The sequence below is a fragment of the Oncorhynchus mykiss genome, chromosome 9 (assembly GCF_057628025.1).
Source record: "Oncorhynchus mykiss isolate SJ-2025 chromosome 9, ASM5762802v1, whole genome shotgun sequence".
Taxonomy (NCBI): Eukaryota; Metazoa; Chordata; class Actinopteri; order Salmoniformes; family Salmonidae; genus Oncorhynchus; species Oncorhynchus mykiss.
The window spans coordinates 43,580,517-43,595,937 of NC_143030.1; the positions used below are offsets into that span (position 1 = coordinate 43,580,517).

The 15,421-nt window shown below is 42.3% G+C and overlaps 1 long non-coding RNA gene across 2 annotated transcripts in view; it reads right to left on the reverse strand.

The window, feature by feature from the left end:
- LOC149981218 (uncharacterized) overlaps positions 1-15,421 on the reverse strand; it is a 92,154-nt gene that overhangs the window by 63,512 nt on the left and 13,221 nt on the right. The gene's annotated exons all lie outside the window — the stretch shown is intronic.

A 15,421-nucleotide genomic window follows, 5' to 3' on the forward strand; every position in this document is an offset into this window, starting at 1 on the left:
TGATACATCTTCATCGTAGATGGAACTGGTGGCACATCCTTGGGCATCTCTGACACTGCTCCCTCTTCCACAAAAAGAAACAACTGAATTGCTGTATTCGTCTTGCTCAACACAGAAAACAGCTCCGAAAGCATCAGGAATATCTGTCCCCTTGCTGACAAGACTGTCAGCCGTCCTCTTCAGGGTCCCTCCCAATCCATCCGGGGCAACCTTGTCTTGGCTTACCTCAAAGAGGCTTACCTGTGCCGTACTTACAGAGGTAATTCTCGGAAAAGTCAACATGAATTAAGCATTCATGTGCTTTCAAGCCTTGTTTCAGTGCCCTGTAGTGAGTAAACTCATTCTTGATGTTGTAAGTCTGCTTCTCAAAAATGCACAGCATCAGGTTCAGCTGTTCCAGCAGTTGCTGTTGGGTGGTCTGTAACTCTGTTTGCCGCTGGACATAAGTCACTTCATTCTTATCATTGTGTTGGCCAGAGACGGGACTAGAGAGGTCCTTGCACACTGCACATTCTCTATACACGCACTTCATGCACTCAGTGTTGCATGTGATGGATTTTAGAAGTTCATCAGGATTGAAAGTGTTGATGATCTTCGGGTGGTGCAGTTTCTGTATGATAAAACTGAGATTTTGTGCAGCTTGCACATGCAAATCTCCTGGTCATAGAGTTGGGCAAACAACCCAAAAGGGGTGCATTGAGCAGAAGAGGGAGTATGAGATCGACCCATCATATTCTGCCAGAAACTTCACATGTAGATTTTTCATCGTGTCCAAAAGGAACCTCTTCTGATTTTTGATTTTCCTCTGGGTGAGGGTCGGCTTCTTCCCAGTCGTAATTCAACTGACATCATCCCTGGTGTAAAAATCGCGGACTTTGTTTATGAAGCCATCTTCTTTCCTGGACTTGATCCTGTAGTAAGTCTTCCTTCACTTTTTGCAACATCTGCGCTTTTCCCTGTTATTGACTGAATGCTATGTCCTCCCTGTATTTCTGCTCTTCCTTCTTTAAGTATCTCTCTCTCCTTTCTCGGTCGGTATTGTGTCTAGCGCGATAGCGCCGCTGCTTCTCTGCAGCCCTTATCGATTGGCTCCCTGTAAGTAATCTGTAAGTAATGTGTTCAAAACACCTGAAAACACCTTCAGTAAATCCAACTCTAAAACTTAAAATAAAGAGAATAGTATTATAATTAATCAATGTATATACCAGACACACATTTAAAATGTCTACTTCATTCAAACTTCTCACCCATGTTACTCTTATTCAGTCCTGTTACCCTTCATATGAGTAACAGGACTGAAAGTATCAGGACTGAGTTTTTAGCATAGCATTAGCAAGTACATGAAATGTAGCCACATGGCATCAATGCTAATAGTATGTTAACACTTAGCACCTTCAAGTGGTTTACCAAAATGATCTTTAAAAAAACAACATAATAACATCTAAGAAATAATTTAGGGTACAGGACTGTAAGTTGAGATTGACATTCTCGGTCATACTTACAATATGATTAAAAAAATATAGAAAAAGGAGTGAGAAAACTTACTTTTGGTCTTCCCATGGCCTTCAGGAGACTCAAATGATACAGTTATTGAGGTGAGAATCTCCACAGGTCAAGCGAGCTCCCGTACTTATCTCAGCAAATACAATGATACATTCACAAGACTTTTGAGGACAAGAGGGTCTTATCAATTGAGAGGGAGAATATAAGAGGCTCCACCAACACTTCACTTTAAATTATAGTTTCAACAACCAGGAATCACCATAGTCATGGCCTCCAAACCGTCAAGCTTCAGTCGGATTTTAGACCACATCATAGCACTGAGACTGGACTTGTGAAGGTGGTAAATTACCTTTTAATGGCATCAGACCGAGGCTCTGCATCTGTCCTCATGATCCTAGACCTCCGTGCTGCTTTTGATACCATTGATCACCACATTCATTTGGAAACCAAAATTGGTCTACACGGACAAGTTCTGGCCTGGTTTAGATCTTATCTGTCGGAAAGATATCAGTTTGTCTCTGTAGATGGTTTGTCCTCTGACAAATCGACTGTATATTCAGTGTTCCTCAAGGCTCCGTTTTAGGACCACTATTGTTTTTATTATATATTTTACCTCTTGGTGATGTCATTCGGAAACATAATGTTAACTTCCACTGCTATGCGGACGACACACAGCTAATCATTTCGATGATACCGTGTAAAGCCCCAAAATTGCCCTCCCTGGAAGCCTGTGTTTCAGACATAAGGAATTGGATGACAGCAAATGTTCTACTTTAAAACTCGGACAAAACAGAGATGCTAGTTCTAGGTCCCAAAAAAGAAAGAGATCTTCTATTGAATCTGACAATCAATCTCAAATAAAACTGTGAATGACCTCGGTGTTACTCTGGACCCTGATCTCTCTTTTGACGAACATATCAAGACTGTTTCAAGGACAGATTTTTCCATCTACGTAACATTGCCAAAATCAGAAACTTTGTCCAAAAATTGTGCAGAATAATTAATCCATGCTTTTGTCACTTCTAGATTAGACTACTGCAATGCTCTACTTTCTAGCTACCTGGATAAAGCACAAAAATACATCTAATCTAGTGCTAAATACGGCTTCTAGAATCTTGACTAGAATCAAAAAATGTGATCAAAATGTGATCATTACTCCAATGCTAGCCTCTCCACACTGGCTTCCTGCTAAGGCTAGGGCTGAATTCAATGTTTTACTGCTAACCTACACAGAATTACATAGGCTTGCTCCTACCTATCTTTCCAATTTGATCCTGCAGTACATACAGTTGAAGTCAGAAGTTCACATACACTTCGGATGGAGTCATTAATAAAACTCGTTTCTCAACCACTCCACAAATTTCTTGTGAACAAACTATAGGTTTTGTTTACACAAAGATTCTTTCACTTAAAATTCACTGTATCACAATTCCAGTTGGTCAGAAGTTTACATACACTATATTTACTGTGCCTTTAAACAGCTTGTAAAATTCCATAAAATGGCTATAGAAGTTTCTGATAGGCTAATTGACATCATTTGAGTCAATTGGAGGTGTACTTGTGGATGTATTTCAAGGCCTACCTTCAAACTCAGTGCCTCTTTGCTTGACATCATGGTAAAATCGAAATAAATCAGCCTAGACCTCAGAAAAATAATTGTAGACCTCCACAAGTCTGGTTCATTCATGAGAGCAATTTCCAAATGCCCGAGGGTACCACATTCATCTGTACAAACAACAGTGCAAAGTATAAACACCATGGGACCACAAAACCATCATACTGCTCAGGAAGGAGACGCGTTCTGTCTCCTAGAGATGAACGTACTTTGGTGCAAAAAGAGCAAATGAATCCCAGAAAAACAGCAAAGTATCTTGTGAAGATGCTGGAGGAAACAGGTACAAAAATATCTAAATTCACAGTAAAACAAGTCCTATATCGACATAACCTGAAAGGCCGCTCAGCAAGGAAGAAGCCATGGCTCCAAAACCGCCATGGCTCCAAAATTGCAGTTTGCAACTGCACATGGGGACAAAGATCGTACTTTTTTGGAGAAATGTCCTCTGGTCTGATGAAACAAAAAATAACTGTTTGGCCATAATAACCATCGTTATGTTTGGAGGAAAAAGGGGGATGCGTGCAAGCCGAAAAACACCATCCCAACCGTGAAGCATGGGGGTGGAAGCATTAGGTTGTGGCGGTGCTTTGATGCAGGAGGGACTGGTGCACTTCACAAAATAGATGGCATCATGAGAAGAAAAATATGTGAATATATTGAAGTAACATCTCAAGACATCAGTCAGGAAGTTGCAGTTTGGTCGCAAATGGTTCTTCCAAATGGACAATGAACCCAAGCATACTTCCAAAGTTAGGGCAAAATGGCTTAAGGACAACAAAGTCAAGGTATTGGAGTGGCCATCACAAAGCCCTGACCTCAATCCCATAGAAAATTTGTGGGCAGAACTGAAAAGGTGTGTGCGGGCAAGGAGGCCTACAATCCTGACTCAGTCACACCAGTTCTGTCAGGAGGGATGGGACAAAAATCACCCAACTTATTGTGGGAAGCTTATGGAAGGCTACCTAAAACATTTGATGGTGGGGCACCCAGTAGGCCCATATTCCTCCCAGTCCACCAGGTACTGCCAGCCACGACCCCAACGGCGCACGTCCAGAAGATGCCATACGGTATAGGCAGGATGGTCATCGATGAGCTGAAGGGGTGGAGGAGCTGCTGCAGGAGACAGAGGACTCGAGCAGGTAAGTTTAATCAGGGATACATGGAAGGTAGGATGGGTCCTGAGAGAGGCTGGGAATTTCAGGTGCACCGCAGAGGGGTTAATGACACGGTCAATTTCAAAGGGACCAATGAATCGGGGGGAAAGTTTCTTCGATGCCACCTTCAATGGCAGGTCCTTCGATGAGAGCCACTTTATCCGTGGTGTAGACTGGAGCTGAGGCCCGTGGATGGTTGGCTTGGGACTGGGTCCTGTCGGAGGCAAGAAGAAGGGCACCCCGGGCCTGCCTCCAGGTACAGTGACAACGGCGCAGATGGTCCTGGACAGAGGGAACCACAACCTCAACCTCTTGGGCAGGGAACAAGGGGGGTTGGTAACCCAGAGCACACTCGAAGGGTGACATACCTGATGAGGCGTTGGTGAGGGTGTTGAACAAGGCTAACCTATCTCTTCGGGAGTTCAGACGTTTGGCGGTCTGGAAGTAGGACAGGTTTTTATGGTCAGTCCACACGATGAAGGTGGTTACCGAGCCCTACAGCCAGTGACGCCATTCCGCCACAGCCAGCTTAACTGCAAGGAGTTCCCAGTTTCGGATGTCAAAATTCCTCTCTGCAGATGAGAGCTTACGGGAAAAGAATGCACATGGCTGGACCTTCTGATCAGAGGGGGAACGTTGAGAGAGAACAGCACCTACCCCGGTGTCAGAGGCATCCACCTCCACGATGAACTGGAGTTCTGGGTCGGGCTGAGTAAGGACCAGAGCAGAGGTGAAGTGACGCTTGAGTGCCAGGAATGCTGCCTCTGCCTCAGGAGTTGCTCGCTCCAGGTGGTGGGGCTGGCCGAGACGAGGCACCGAAGAGTCATCTCCAGGTCCTGATTGGCACACTCCGACTGGCCATTGGGACAAGACTGTAACTACTAATTGGATACCACGAAATTGGGAAGTAAAAGTGATAAAAAAGTACAAAATAAATATGAAAACCATATTCATGAAAACAAATCACCCTAAGGTCAATTATTGAGTGTAGATAAATAGAAACAGAACATAATACGAACACATCATGTTAATAAAGGCACAAAGCAATAACATGTTCTGTAAAACAGTTGAACAACAATATTAAAGGTAGTGACACATACAGATTGTCTATGTGTAGTTAGAATTAGCATAAATCAATATTAGCATTTAAAAAAGTGATTATAGCCATGTTCTCCGCCAACAGGAAGAGCAATTTCTAACTGGTTTCTAAGCAAGCAGAGGTTCTGGAAAGTAAATCTCTTTAAATGTTTTTAGAGCAAATCAGGAAGTAGAGACTGTATCTTTAAACATGGATTAAATGGTACAGTATGTGGCAAAGTCACTGTTCTGTCTCTGGAGACAGAGCTGTCATATCTAACTAAAATGAATTTCATACAAGGATAAAAACGACGCAATCTTTAGCAAGTAACCTTCTCTAAGATGAGGATAATAGCAAAATACTAAATCTTGGGAGTGAGAACCAAAGCTCACCCACTGCTTGTGTATATCAATTATGAATAATTCAGTAGTTTGTAAACCCAATCTGAGCCCCCCCTCGAATACACACACATCCATAGATGTGGGTGTGGTCAACAGGAAGATTTAACCATATGTGCCACATCAACATGAATCTGATCCCTTGCACAACCACATGGGTCATTTTGTCTAGCCTTGTGTGTGACAACAAAGGGAGAACAGTTCAATTGAATAATGCGGCCACCGCACAAGGGTTGCAATTGTTTTGGCATAACCTAGTACAAGACGTTAGCTGTGTGTTAGTAAGCTTGTTAGTATAATTCTTGAGCAAAACGTTGGGTTGCTTTCAAGACATGACAGAAACATTCAACAAGTAAGACATGAAACATACACTGAGCGTACAAAACATGAGGAACACCTTCCTGATATTGAGTCACACCCCTTTTTGCCCTCAGAACAGTCTCAATTCATCGGGGCATAGACTGCAAGGTGTCGAAAGCATTCCGCAGGGCTGGCCCATTTCGACTCCAATGCTTCCCACAGTTGTGTCAAGTTGGATGGATGGCCTTTGGGTGGCGGACCATTCTTGATACACACGCATAACTGTTGAGCGTAAAATACTCAGCAGCGTTGCAGTTCTTGACACACTTCAATTAGTGCGCCTGGCACCTACTACCATACCCCATTCAAAGGCACTTAATTATTTTGTCTTGCCCATTCACCCTCTGAATGCCACACACACACACACACATACACACACACACAATCCATGTATCAATTGTCTCAAGGCTCTCAATCATAATCTCCCATTAAAAATGCATTCAAATCTACTGTTACATATTGAGAGATGAGTTTGGTATGGAAAACCAGCCAGGCACATAAAAGGGGCGTCGAGTCGAAGTTAATAAATTGATACAAGGAATCAGCTTTCCATAGTTTCAGCAATTAGTTAAAATGTTAGAAAAATAATCAACATCAGACGGACATGTCATATTTGCTGTGTAACAGAAAAGAGTCAATCTTCATTATAACAACAATCAAATAAATGTAAACATAGGAAACACCTATCAATACTTTAGATCATTTACATTTTCCAACAGGGCTATACATTTGGGTGAGTTTTTTTCCCTCACCCGAGGAGCCTCGTTTTCACTGCCAAAAATAAAATGAAACCAACATAAGGTCAAATACAGGTAGCCTACTCAAATAATTAACATCCAATCTCATTAACCGTTACTCTTTTGCGGGAACGGTCTGTATGTTGCCAATCACAGCTGCTGCTCACTCCGTTTGCTCGAAAATGGATTAATGGTTAAATACAGTAAGGCCCACATGTATAGACACACATACCAGCTCTACTGGTAGTACTGCTACTACCAGCAGTACTACACTTGCACCTGTCGATGACACAAGTTGTTCTGCTTCCACGAACACATCCAATGCTAGCATCAGTAATTCTACATTTGTTGATAGCCAAGCTAGCATGAACACTGACAGTTGTGAATCTGATGTAGCCGAAGAGCTACTGCCACCTTACCCGGGAAAACACCGAACAACAGACACGGACGTTGGACCATCGAAGAGGCGCAAATATGATGAGAACTACATTGATTTGGGGTTCACAAATATTGGGAGTAGTGCCTTTCCTCAGCCACAGTGTGTTATTTGAAACTATCTCAGAACTCAATGAAACCTTCACTCTTGCGCAGACATTTAGAAACAAAACATGCCAATTTGAAAAATAAGCCACAGGAGTTTTTTGAGTGAGAATCAAGACAACTTTTGAGTAGTAAGACATGTATAAAAGCAACAGATACCATTAATAAGAAGGGGCTAGAAGCGCCTTACATGGTGAGCTGCCGAGTGGCTGGGACAGGCAAGCCCCATACTATTGTGGATGACTTCATCAAACAATACCATTTCACGACGCATCAGTGACATGGCAGGAAATGTTTTGAAACAATTACTGCTTCGCATTCAAGCCGGTGAATTCTATGCAGGTTTTTTTTAAGGTAATTTTTTTTTCTGAAACAAACAAGAAATAACACAAAAACAGAACTTGAGCGTGCATAACTATTCACCACCCCAAAGTCAATACTTTGTAGAGCCACCTTTTGCAGCAATTACAACTGCAAGTCTTGGGGTTTGTCTCTATACACTTGGCACGTCTAGCCACTGGGATTTTTGCCCATTCTTCAAGACAAAACTGCTCCAGCTCCATCAAGTTGGATGGTTCCGCTGGTGTACAGCAATCTTTAAGTCATACCACAGATTGTCAATTGGATTGAGGTCTGGGCTTTGAGAGACATTTAAATGTTTCCCTTAAACCACTTGAGTATTGCTTTAGCAGTATGCTAAGGGTCATTGTCCTGCTGGAAGGTGAACCCCCAAAACAGTCTCAAATCTCTGCAAGACTGAAACAAGTTTCCCTCAAGAATTTCCCTGTATTTAGCGCCATCCATCAGTCCTTGAATTCAGACCAGTTTCCCAGTCCCTGCCGATGAAAAACATCCCCCCCAGCATGATGCTGCCACCACCATGCTTCACTGTGAGGTGTTCTCGGGGTGATAAGAAGTGATGGGTTGAGCCAGATATAGTGGTTTCCCGTATTTAACTCGTTATGTGACTTCTGAAGCTAATTGGTTGCACCAGATCGGCTTCATAGCAAAGGGGGTGAATACATATGCACGCACCACTTTTCCGTTTTTGATTTTTTTATTTATTCCTATGAAACAAGTCATTTTTTTCATTTAACTTTTTGACTATTTTGTGTATGTCCATTACATGAAATCCAAATAAAAATCTATTTAAATTACAGGTTGTAATGCAACAAAATAGGAAAAACGCCAAGGGGGATTAATACTTTTACAAGGCACTGTACGTTTATGGGGGGTTCAATTAAAGAAGATATCCTCTGCAAACCACTGGAAACCTGTACAACAGGAGAGGATATTTTTTAAGTACTGGACAAATAAACTCCTCTATTTTTCCCAGTTTAGGACTCTGACTAACTCTGAAGGGAGCAAGCAGACAGAATAAAAGACTGTCTTGTGATCTGCATGGGTTACAAAGGAAACAACCAGTCAGTCGATTTGAGCGCCAAGATATGTGTATTGAAAGAGAGAAAAACAAAGGGACCTTTCTTCACCCTCCTTAACAAAGAGAACATGGCACCAAGCGCATAAAAGGACATTGAACTGTTCTCCCTTTGTTGTCACACAATACTAGACAAAATGTCTTCTGTGGTTGTGCAAGGTATCAGATTCATGTTGATGTAGCACATATGGTTACATTTTCCTGTTGGCCACACCCACATCTATGGATGTGTGTGTGTGTGTTCAAGGGAGGGCTCAGATTGGGTTTACAAACTACTTAATTATTAATATTTGATTTACACAAGCAGTGGGTGAGCTTTGGATCTCCCTCACAATTTTTATTTGGAATGTTGCTATTATCTTCATCTCATATAAGGTTACTTGCTAAAGATAACACATTTACTTTGCAGACCTTCTGCTTGCTTAGAAACCAGTTGGAAATTACATTTTATTTTATGACCTGTTGACGAGGAACATGGATATAATAACTTTTATACATTCTAATATTGATTGATGCTTATTCTAACTACACACAATCTGTATGTGTCACTACCTTTAATATTGTTGTTCAACTGTTTTGCAGAACATGTTATTGATTGGTGCCTTTAACATGATGTGTTCGTATTATGTTCTGTTTCTATTTATCTACACTCAATAATTGATCTTAAGGTGATTTGTTTTCATGAATATGGTTGTCATACTGTATGTATTTATTTAGTACTTTTTACACCTCTCCCCAATTTCATGGTATCCAATTTGTAGTTACAGTCTTGTCCCATCGCTTCAACTCCCATACGTACTCGGGAAAGGCAAAGGTCGAGAGTCATGCATCCTCCGAAACACAAGCCTGCCAAGCCACACTGCTTTCTGGCACACTGCTCGCTTAACCCGGAAGCCAGCTGCACCAATGTGTTGGAGTAAACGCCGTACAGCTGGTGACCGAAGTCAGCTTGCAGGAGACCAGCCGGCCACAAGGAGTTGCTAGAGGATGCTGGGCAAATTGTGGCACAGCCTGAGATCAAACCTGGGGCTGCAGTGACGCCTCAAGCACTGTAACGCAGTGCCTTAGACCACTGTGCAACTCAGGGGGCCTAGTTGTCACATTTTCAATGTAAATTTCCTCCTGGGGGAGAGGCTTTTTCAATAGAACTTTGTCTTTCTCAAAGAAAAGTACAATTTAACACTTATGATAGTGTATCTAAGTATGCATTTATTGGTCTTTCATTCCATTTTATATCCATCTGATTCCTACTTAATAAACTTTGAAGATACCATTGACCAAACCAGCCAATCTGACCAACATGCAAAGCCAAACAGTGACTATTAACTCTTCACTGTAATAACGTTTCATCAAATGTTGAGAACTGATTGAACTGGTGTAATCGTTTTGCCCTCAACAAAGATTGACGTTTTATTGAGCTTGGTTGAAAGAATGTGTATGTAGGGACATTTGCATGACCACATTGTCAACGATCCCCCGGAAGACACTCCTGATGTCATGGGCCCAAGTACTAGATGTTGGGTTCCATAAGTTTGACTGAAGTCTCAAAAAGGAACTCTTGTGGTGCGGGCCATTTCTTTCACTATTGGACACAGGCTGTCCATAGCTTCTTTCCAAAGGAGATTTTTAGGCTCGGTCCTAATTTATGTTGTCTCTCACCTGGAGCTGCATGGCAAATTGTCCAGGAATATAAGGAAAGCACAAAGAACAATGCCCAAGGACTAGATAGCCATCCCCTTCTGAGGGGCCAAAAATATATATCTCTGTTACAGTATCCAGAGGACTGACTATTGAATGTGTGATAGAATAATACTATAGTATCCATGTCTGGTATCTATCTGAAACCTGTCACCTAAATAGGAATCTGAAGCTGTGTATATACAGTACCAGTCAAAAGTTTGGACACAACTACTCATTCCAGGGTTTTTCATTATTTGACTATTTTCTACATTGTAGAATAATAGTGAAGACATCAAAACTATGAAATAACACATATAGAATCATGTAGTTACCAAAAACGTGTTAAACTAATCAAAATATATTTTATACTTGACATTCTTCAAAGTAGCCACCCTTTGCATTGACGACAGCTTTGCACACTCTTGGCATCCAATCAAGTTTTAGAAACATCACAAGGATGGTCAATGGAAACAGGATGCACCTGAGCTCAACTGAATATTTATGTAAATAAGCTATTTATGTTTTTTTAAAGTTGCAAACATCTCTAAAAACCTTAATTCTCTTTGTCATTATGGGGTATTGTTCGTAGGTTGCTGAGGATTTTCTTTTCTTCTTTAATCCATTTTTGAATAAGGCTTTAACGTAACAAAATGTGGAAAAAGTCAAGGGATCTGAATACTTTCTGAAGGCCCTGTGCGTATAATATATGCATACATGGTCATTATTACCTCACTACAGTAGAACCAGCTGACCTGCTTTTACACTATGATTTGACTATTAGATGGTCAATTTTTCTTTAATAAAACACTTAAAAAATGAATAGTTCCACCATATATTTGAAAAAAGACTGTTCCTAAAAATGAAGGACAGTCGAAGATGAATCACTGATCACAGGATATAATAATAATCTTCAGAAATGACTAGGGCTTTACAACGATGACGAAAACTTGGAGAAATGTTTGGATTAAGCGGATTAAAATCTTCCTAGAAGGGCCCACACAGGGACATGCTGAATTTAGGCACATTAGCAAGTCTTCAACATTTCGGATTTATTGAAATCTCCATGTGGTCTTTGTTAAAGGGCACTTTATTTAATATTACAGGCTTTTAAAAAGCAATATTGGTGTACAAGTTCTACTTAAAATATCAACAGGGATGCAAAAGGCACTCTTTTCGGGGAATGACCAATCTAATACACAGACTGAGATGCACATTTAATAAGTGTATTTTGTTCCGTCTTTCTTTTGTCTTGGTTTTGCATCTTTTTCACTCTTCCTCCATCAGACTCTTTCAGAATCTGTATTCTTATGGCCCAAGATCACACACACACACACACACAATCAATATGCACAAAGTAATACTGTATGCAACGAATCCCACTCCCTCTTATTTCCAGTGGTTTATATACAATGTACAGAACCATACCTGTTTGCCCATTTTGTCAAGACATATCCTTGAAATGGACCCATGTCTGTGATGTGTTACTGTATGTGGCTATGCCAAGACAAAGACAAAGCCTGTAAGATTAGGACCAGGCAGGCAGAGCAGAGTAAAGCCAGGTCAGACTGGGAAACAGGGGACATAACAGAGCAGAGTAAAGCCAGGTCAGACTTGGAAGTAGGGGACAGAGCAGAGCAGAGTAAAGCCATGTCAGACTGGGTAGTAGGGGACAGAACAGAGCAGAGCAGAGTAAAGCCATGTCAGACTGGATAGTAGGGGACATAACAGAGCAGAGTAAAGCCATGTCAGACTTGGAAGTAGGGGACAGAACAGAGCAGAGTAGAGTAAAGCCATGTCAGACTGGATAGTAGGGGACATAACAGAGCAGAGTAAAGCCATGTCAGACTGGGAAGTAGGGGACATAACAGAGCAGGGTAAAGCCATGTCAGACTGGGAAGTAGGGGACAGAGCAGAGCAGAGTAAAGCCATGTCAGACTTGGAAGTAGGGGACAGAACAGACCAGAGTAGAGTAAAGCCATGTCAGACTGGATAGTAGGGGACATAACAGAGCAGAGTAAAGCCATGTCAGACTGGGAAGTAGGGGACATAACAGAGCAGGGTAAAGCCATGTCAGACTGGGAAGTAGGGGACAGAACAGAACAGAGTAAAGCCAGGTCAGACTTGGAAGTAGGGGACAGAACAGAGCAGAGTAAAGCCATGTCAGACTGGATAGTAGGGGACATAACAGAGCAGAGTAAAGCCATGTCAGACTGGATAGTAGGGGACATAACAGAGCAGAGTAAAGCCATGTCAGACTGGGAAGTAGGGGACATAACAGAGCAGGGTAAAGCCATGTCAGACTGGGAAGTAGGGGACAGAACAGAGCAGAGTAAAGCCATGTCAGACTGGGAAGTAGGGGACAGAACAGAGCAGAGCAGAGTAAAGCCATGTCAGACTGGATAGTAGGGGACATAACAGAGCAGAGTAAAGCCATGTCAGACTTGGAAGTAGGGGACAGAACAGAGCAGAGTAGAGTAAAGCCATGTCAGACTGGATAGTAGGGGACATAACAGAGCAGAGTAAAGCCATGTCAGACTGGGAAGAAGGGGACATAACAGAGCAGGGTAAAGCCATGTCAGACTGGGAAGTAGGGGACAGAACAGAGCAGAGTAAAGCCATGTCAGACTTGGAAGTAGGGGACAGAACAGACCAGAGTAGAGTAAAGCCATGTCAGACTGGATAGTAGGGGACATAACAGAGCAGAGTAAAGCCATGTCAGACTGGGAAGTAGGGGACATAACAGAGCAGGGTAAAGCCATGTCAGACTGGGAAGTAGGGGACAGAATAGAACAGAGCAGAGTAAAGCCATGTCAGACTGGGAAACAGGGGACATAACAGAGCAGAGTAAAGCCAGGTCAGACTTGGAAGTAGGGGACAGAACAGAGCAGAGTAAAGCCATGTCAGACTGGGAAGTAGGGGACAGAAAAGAGCAGAGCAGAGTAAGGCCATGTCAGACTGGATAGTAGGGGACATAACAGAGCAGAGTAAAGCCATGTCAGACTGGGAAGTAGGGGACATAACAGAGCAGGGTAAAGCCATGTCAGACTGGGAAGTAGGGGACAGAACAGAACAGAGCAGAGTAAAGCCATGTCAGACTGGGAAGTAGGGGACATAACAGAACAGAGTAAAGTCATTGTCAGACTGCGAAGTAGGGGACAGAACAGAACAGAGTAAAGCCATGTCAGACTGGGAAGTAGGGGACATAACAGAGCAGGGTAAAGTCATGTCAGACTGGGAAGTAGGGGACATAACAGAGCAGAGTAAAGCCATGTCAGACTGGGAAGTAGGGGACATAACAGAGCAGAGTAAAGCCATGTCAGACTGGGAAGTAGGGGACATAACAGAGCAGGGTAAAGCCATGTCAGACTGGGAAGTAGGGGACAGAACAGAGCAGAGTAAAGCCATGTCAGACTGGGAAGTAGGGGACAGAACAGAGCAGAGTAAAGCCATGTCAGACTGGGAAGTAGGGGACATAACAGAGCAGAGTAAAGCCATGTCAGACTGGGAAGTAGGGGACATAACAGAGCAGGGTAAAGCCATGTCAGACTGGGAAGTAGGGGACAGAACAGAGCAGAGTAAAGCCATGCCAGACTGGGAAGTAGGGGACAGAACAGAGCAGAGTAAAGCCATGTCAGACTGGATAGTAGGGGACATAACAGAGCAGAGCAAAGCCAGGTCAGACTGGGAAGTAGGGGACAGAACAGAGCAGAGTAAAGCCAGGTCAGACTGGGAAACAGGGGACAGAAGTGAGTGTGTGTGTATGATATAGCACTCCAGCCTGTTTGGGAAATGTTGTGTGTGTCTCCGGCTTCTGTGAGCCTTCCTCACGCCCAGCACTGCTAATGAGGCCTCTGGGAACAAATCCTTTAAACTAAGAGATGTAACCGTATTTGTTTGGTTTCACTATCCTTGGACCAGAAATATTCACAAGGATAGTAAAACAAGGAACATTCTGACAAGTTTAGGTTCAGGGTTAAGGTTAGAGAAAATGCTATTTTTGTTTGGTCCCCACAAGGAAAGTAAAACAAATGTGTGTGCGTGCGTGCTTACGTGTGTGTAATCCATAAAAATATCTGTTTGGAGGAAACCATTAAATAGAGCACACAAGGCCAATGTGGGATAAACACTGCACAGGCAAATGTGACTCGTTTCAGGAAACTATGCGTATGTCGTGCGTCACTTCTTCACAGGAGAGCCATTTGAACATACAGTACATTTAAAAAAATTATGAGCCTAGTTGGTTTAGCCCCAGAAAAAGTGAGCAACCTTCCCGCTAGCCATGATTGGCTGAGATAATGAGTGGGCTGGAGATGAGTTCTGATTGGTCTGCCATGTAGCACTCTTCTGTCGATAACATGAGCTGGTCAGTATGTATAGGTAATCCTTTCTAACACGTTTAAAATAAAAAATGAAGATATAACGTAGTAGAACTCCACTTTCTGGAGGACCGAGTTTTGAAATCAGTGGAATTAGAGTATGATAGTTTGATTGCAAATATGCAGACAGAGTAGAAAAGAGAACACACGCTGTTGTATAAAACCCCTGCCTCTGGATTACATCTTCAAATGAATGGAAACCATGGCATCTGTGGCAGAGAGGGAGAAGCATCCATCCATGTATAAGAGGGTCTAGCTAACTACAATTTTCAGATATTACACATTTCTAATTTTGTCAGAAAGTCATTTTCATTTCAAGTTAAAGTGTACTGTATTCTAGCTAGCTGACGTTAACTGGCTGGCTCGCTAGCTAACGTTATGTGTATGAGATCTGTGTAGTTATATTATTCGTATATCAGAGCCATTTACATTGCTAGGTATAGGCTAATGCTAGCTAGCTAACATTGAACCTAGTTGGTTAGCTACCTGTAGATTTATGCAGGGTAGTAACTTTATGAGTTGAGATTAGGGTTCATTGTTTA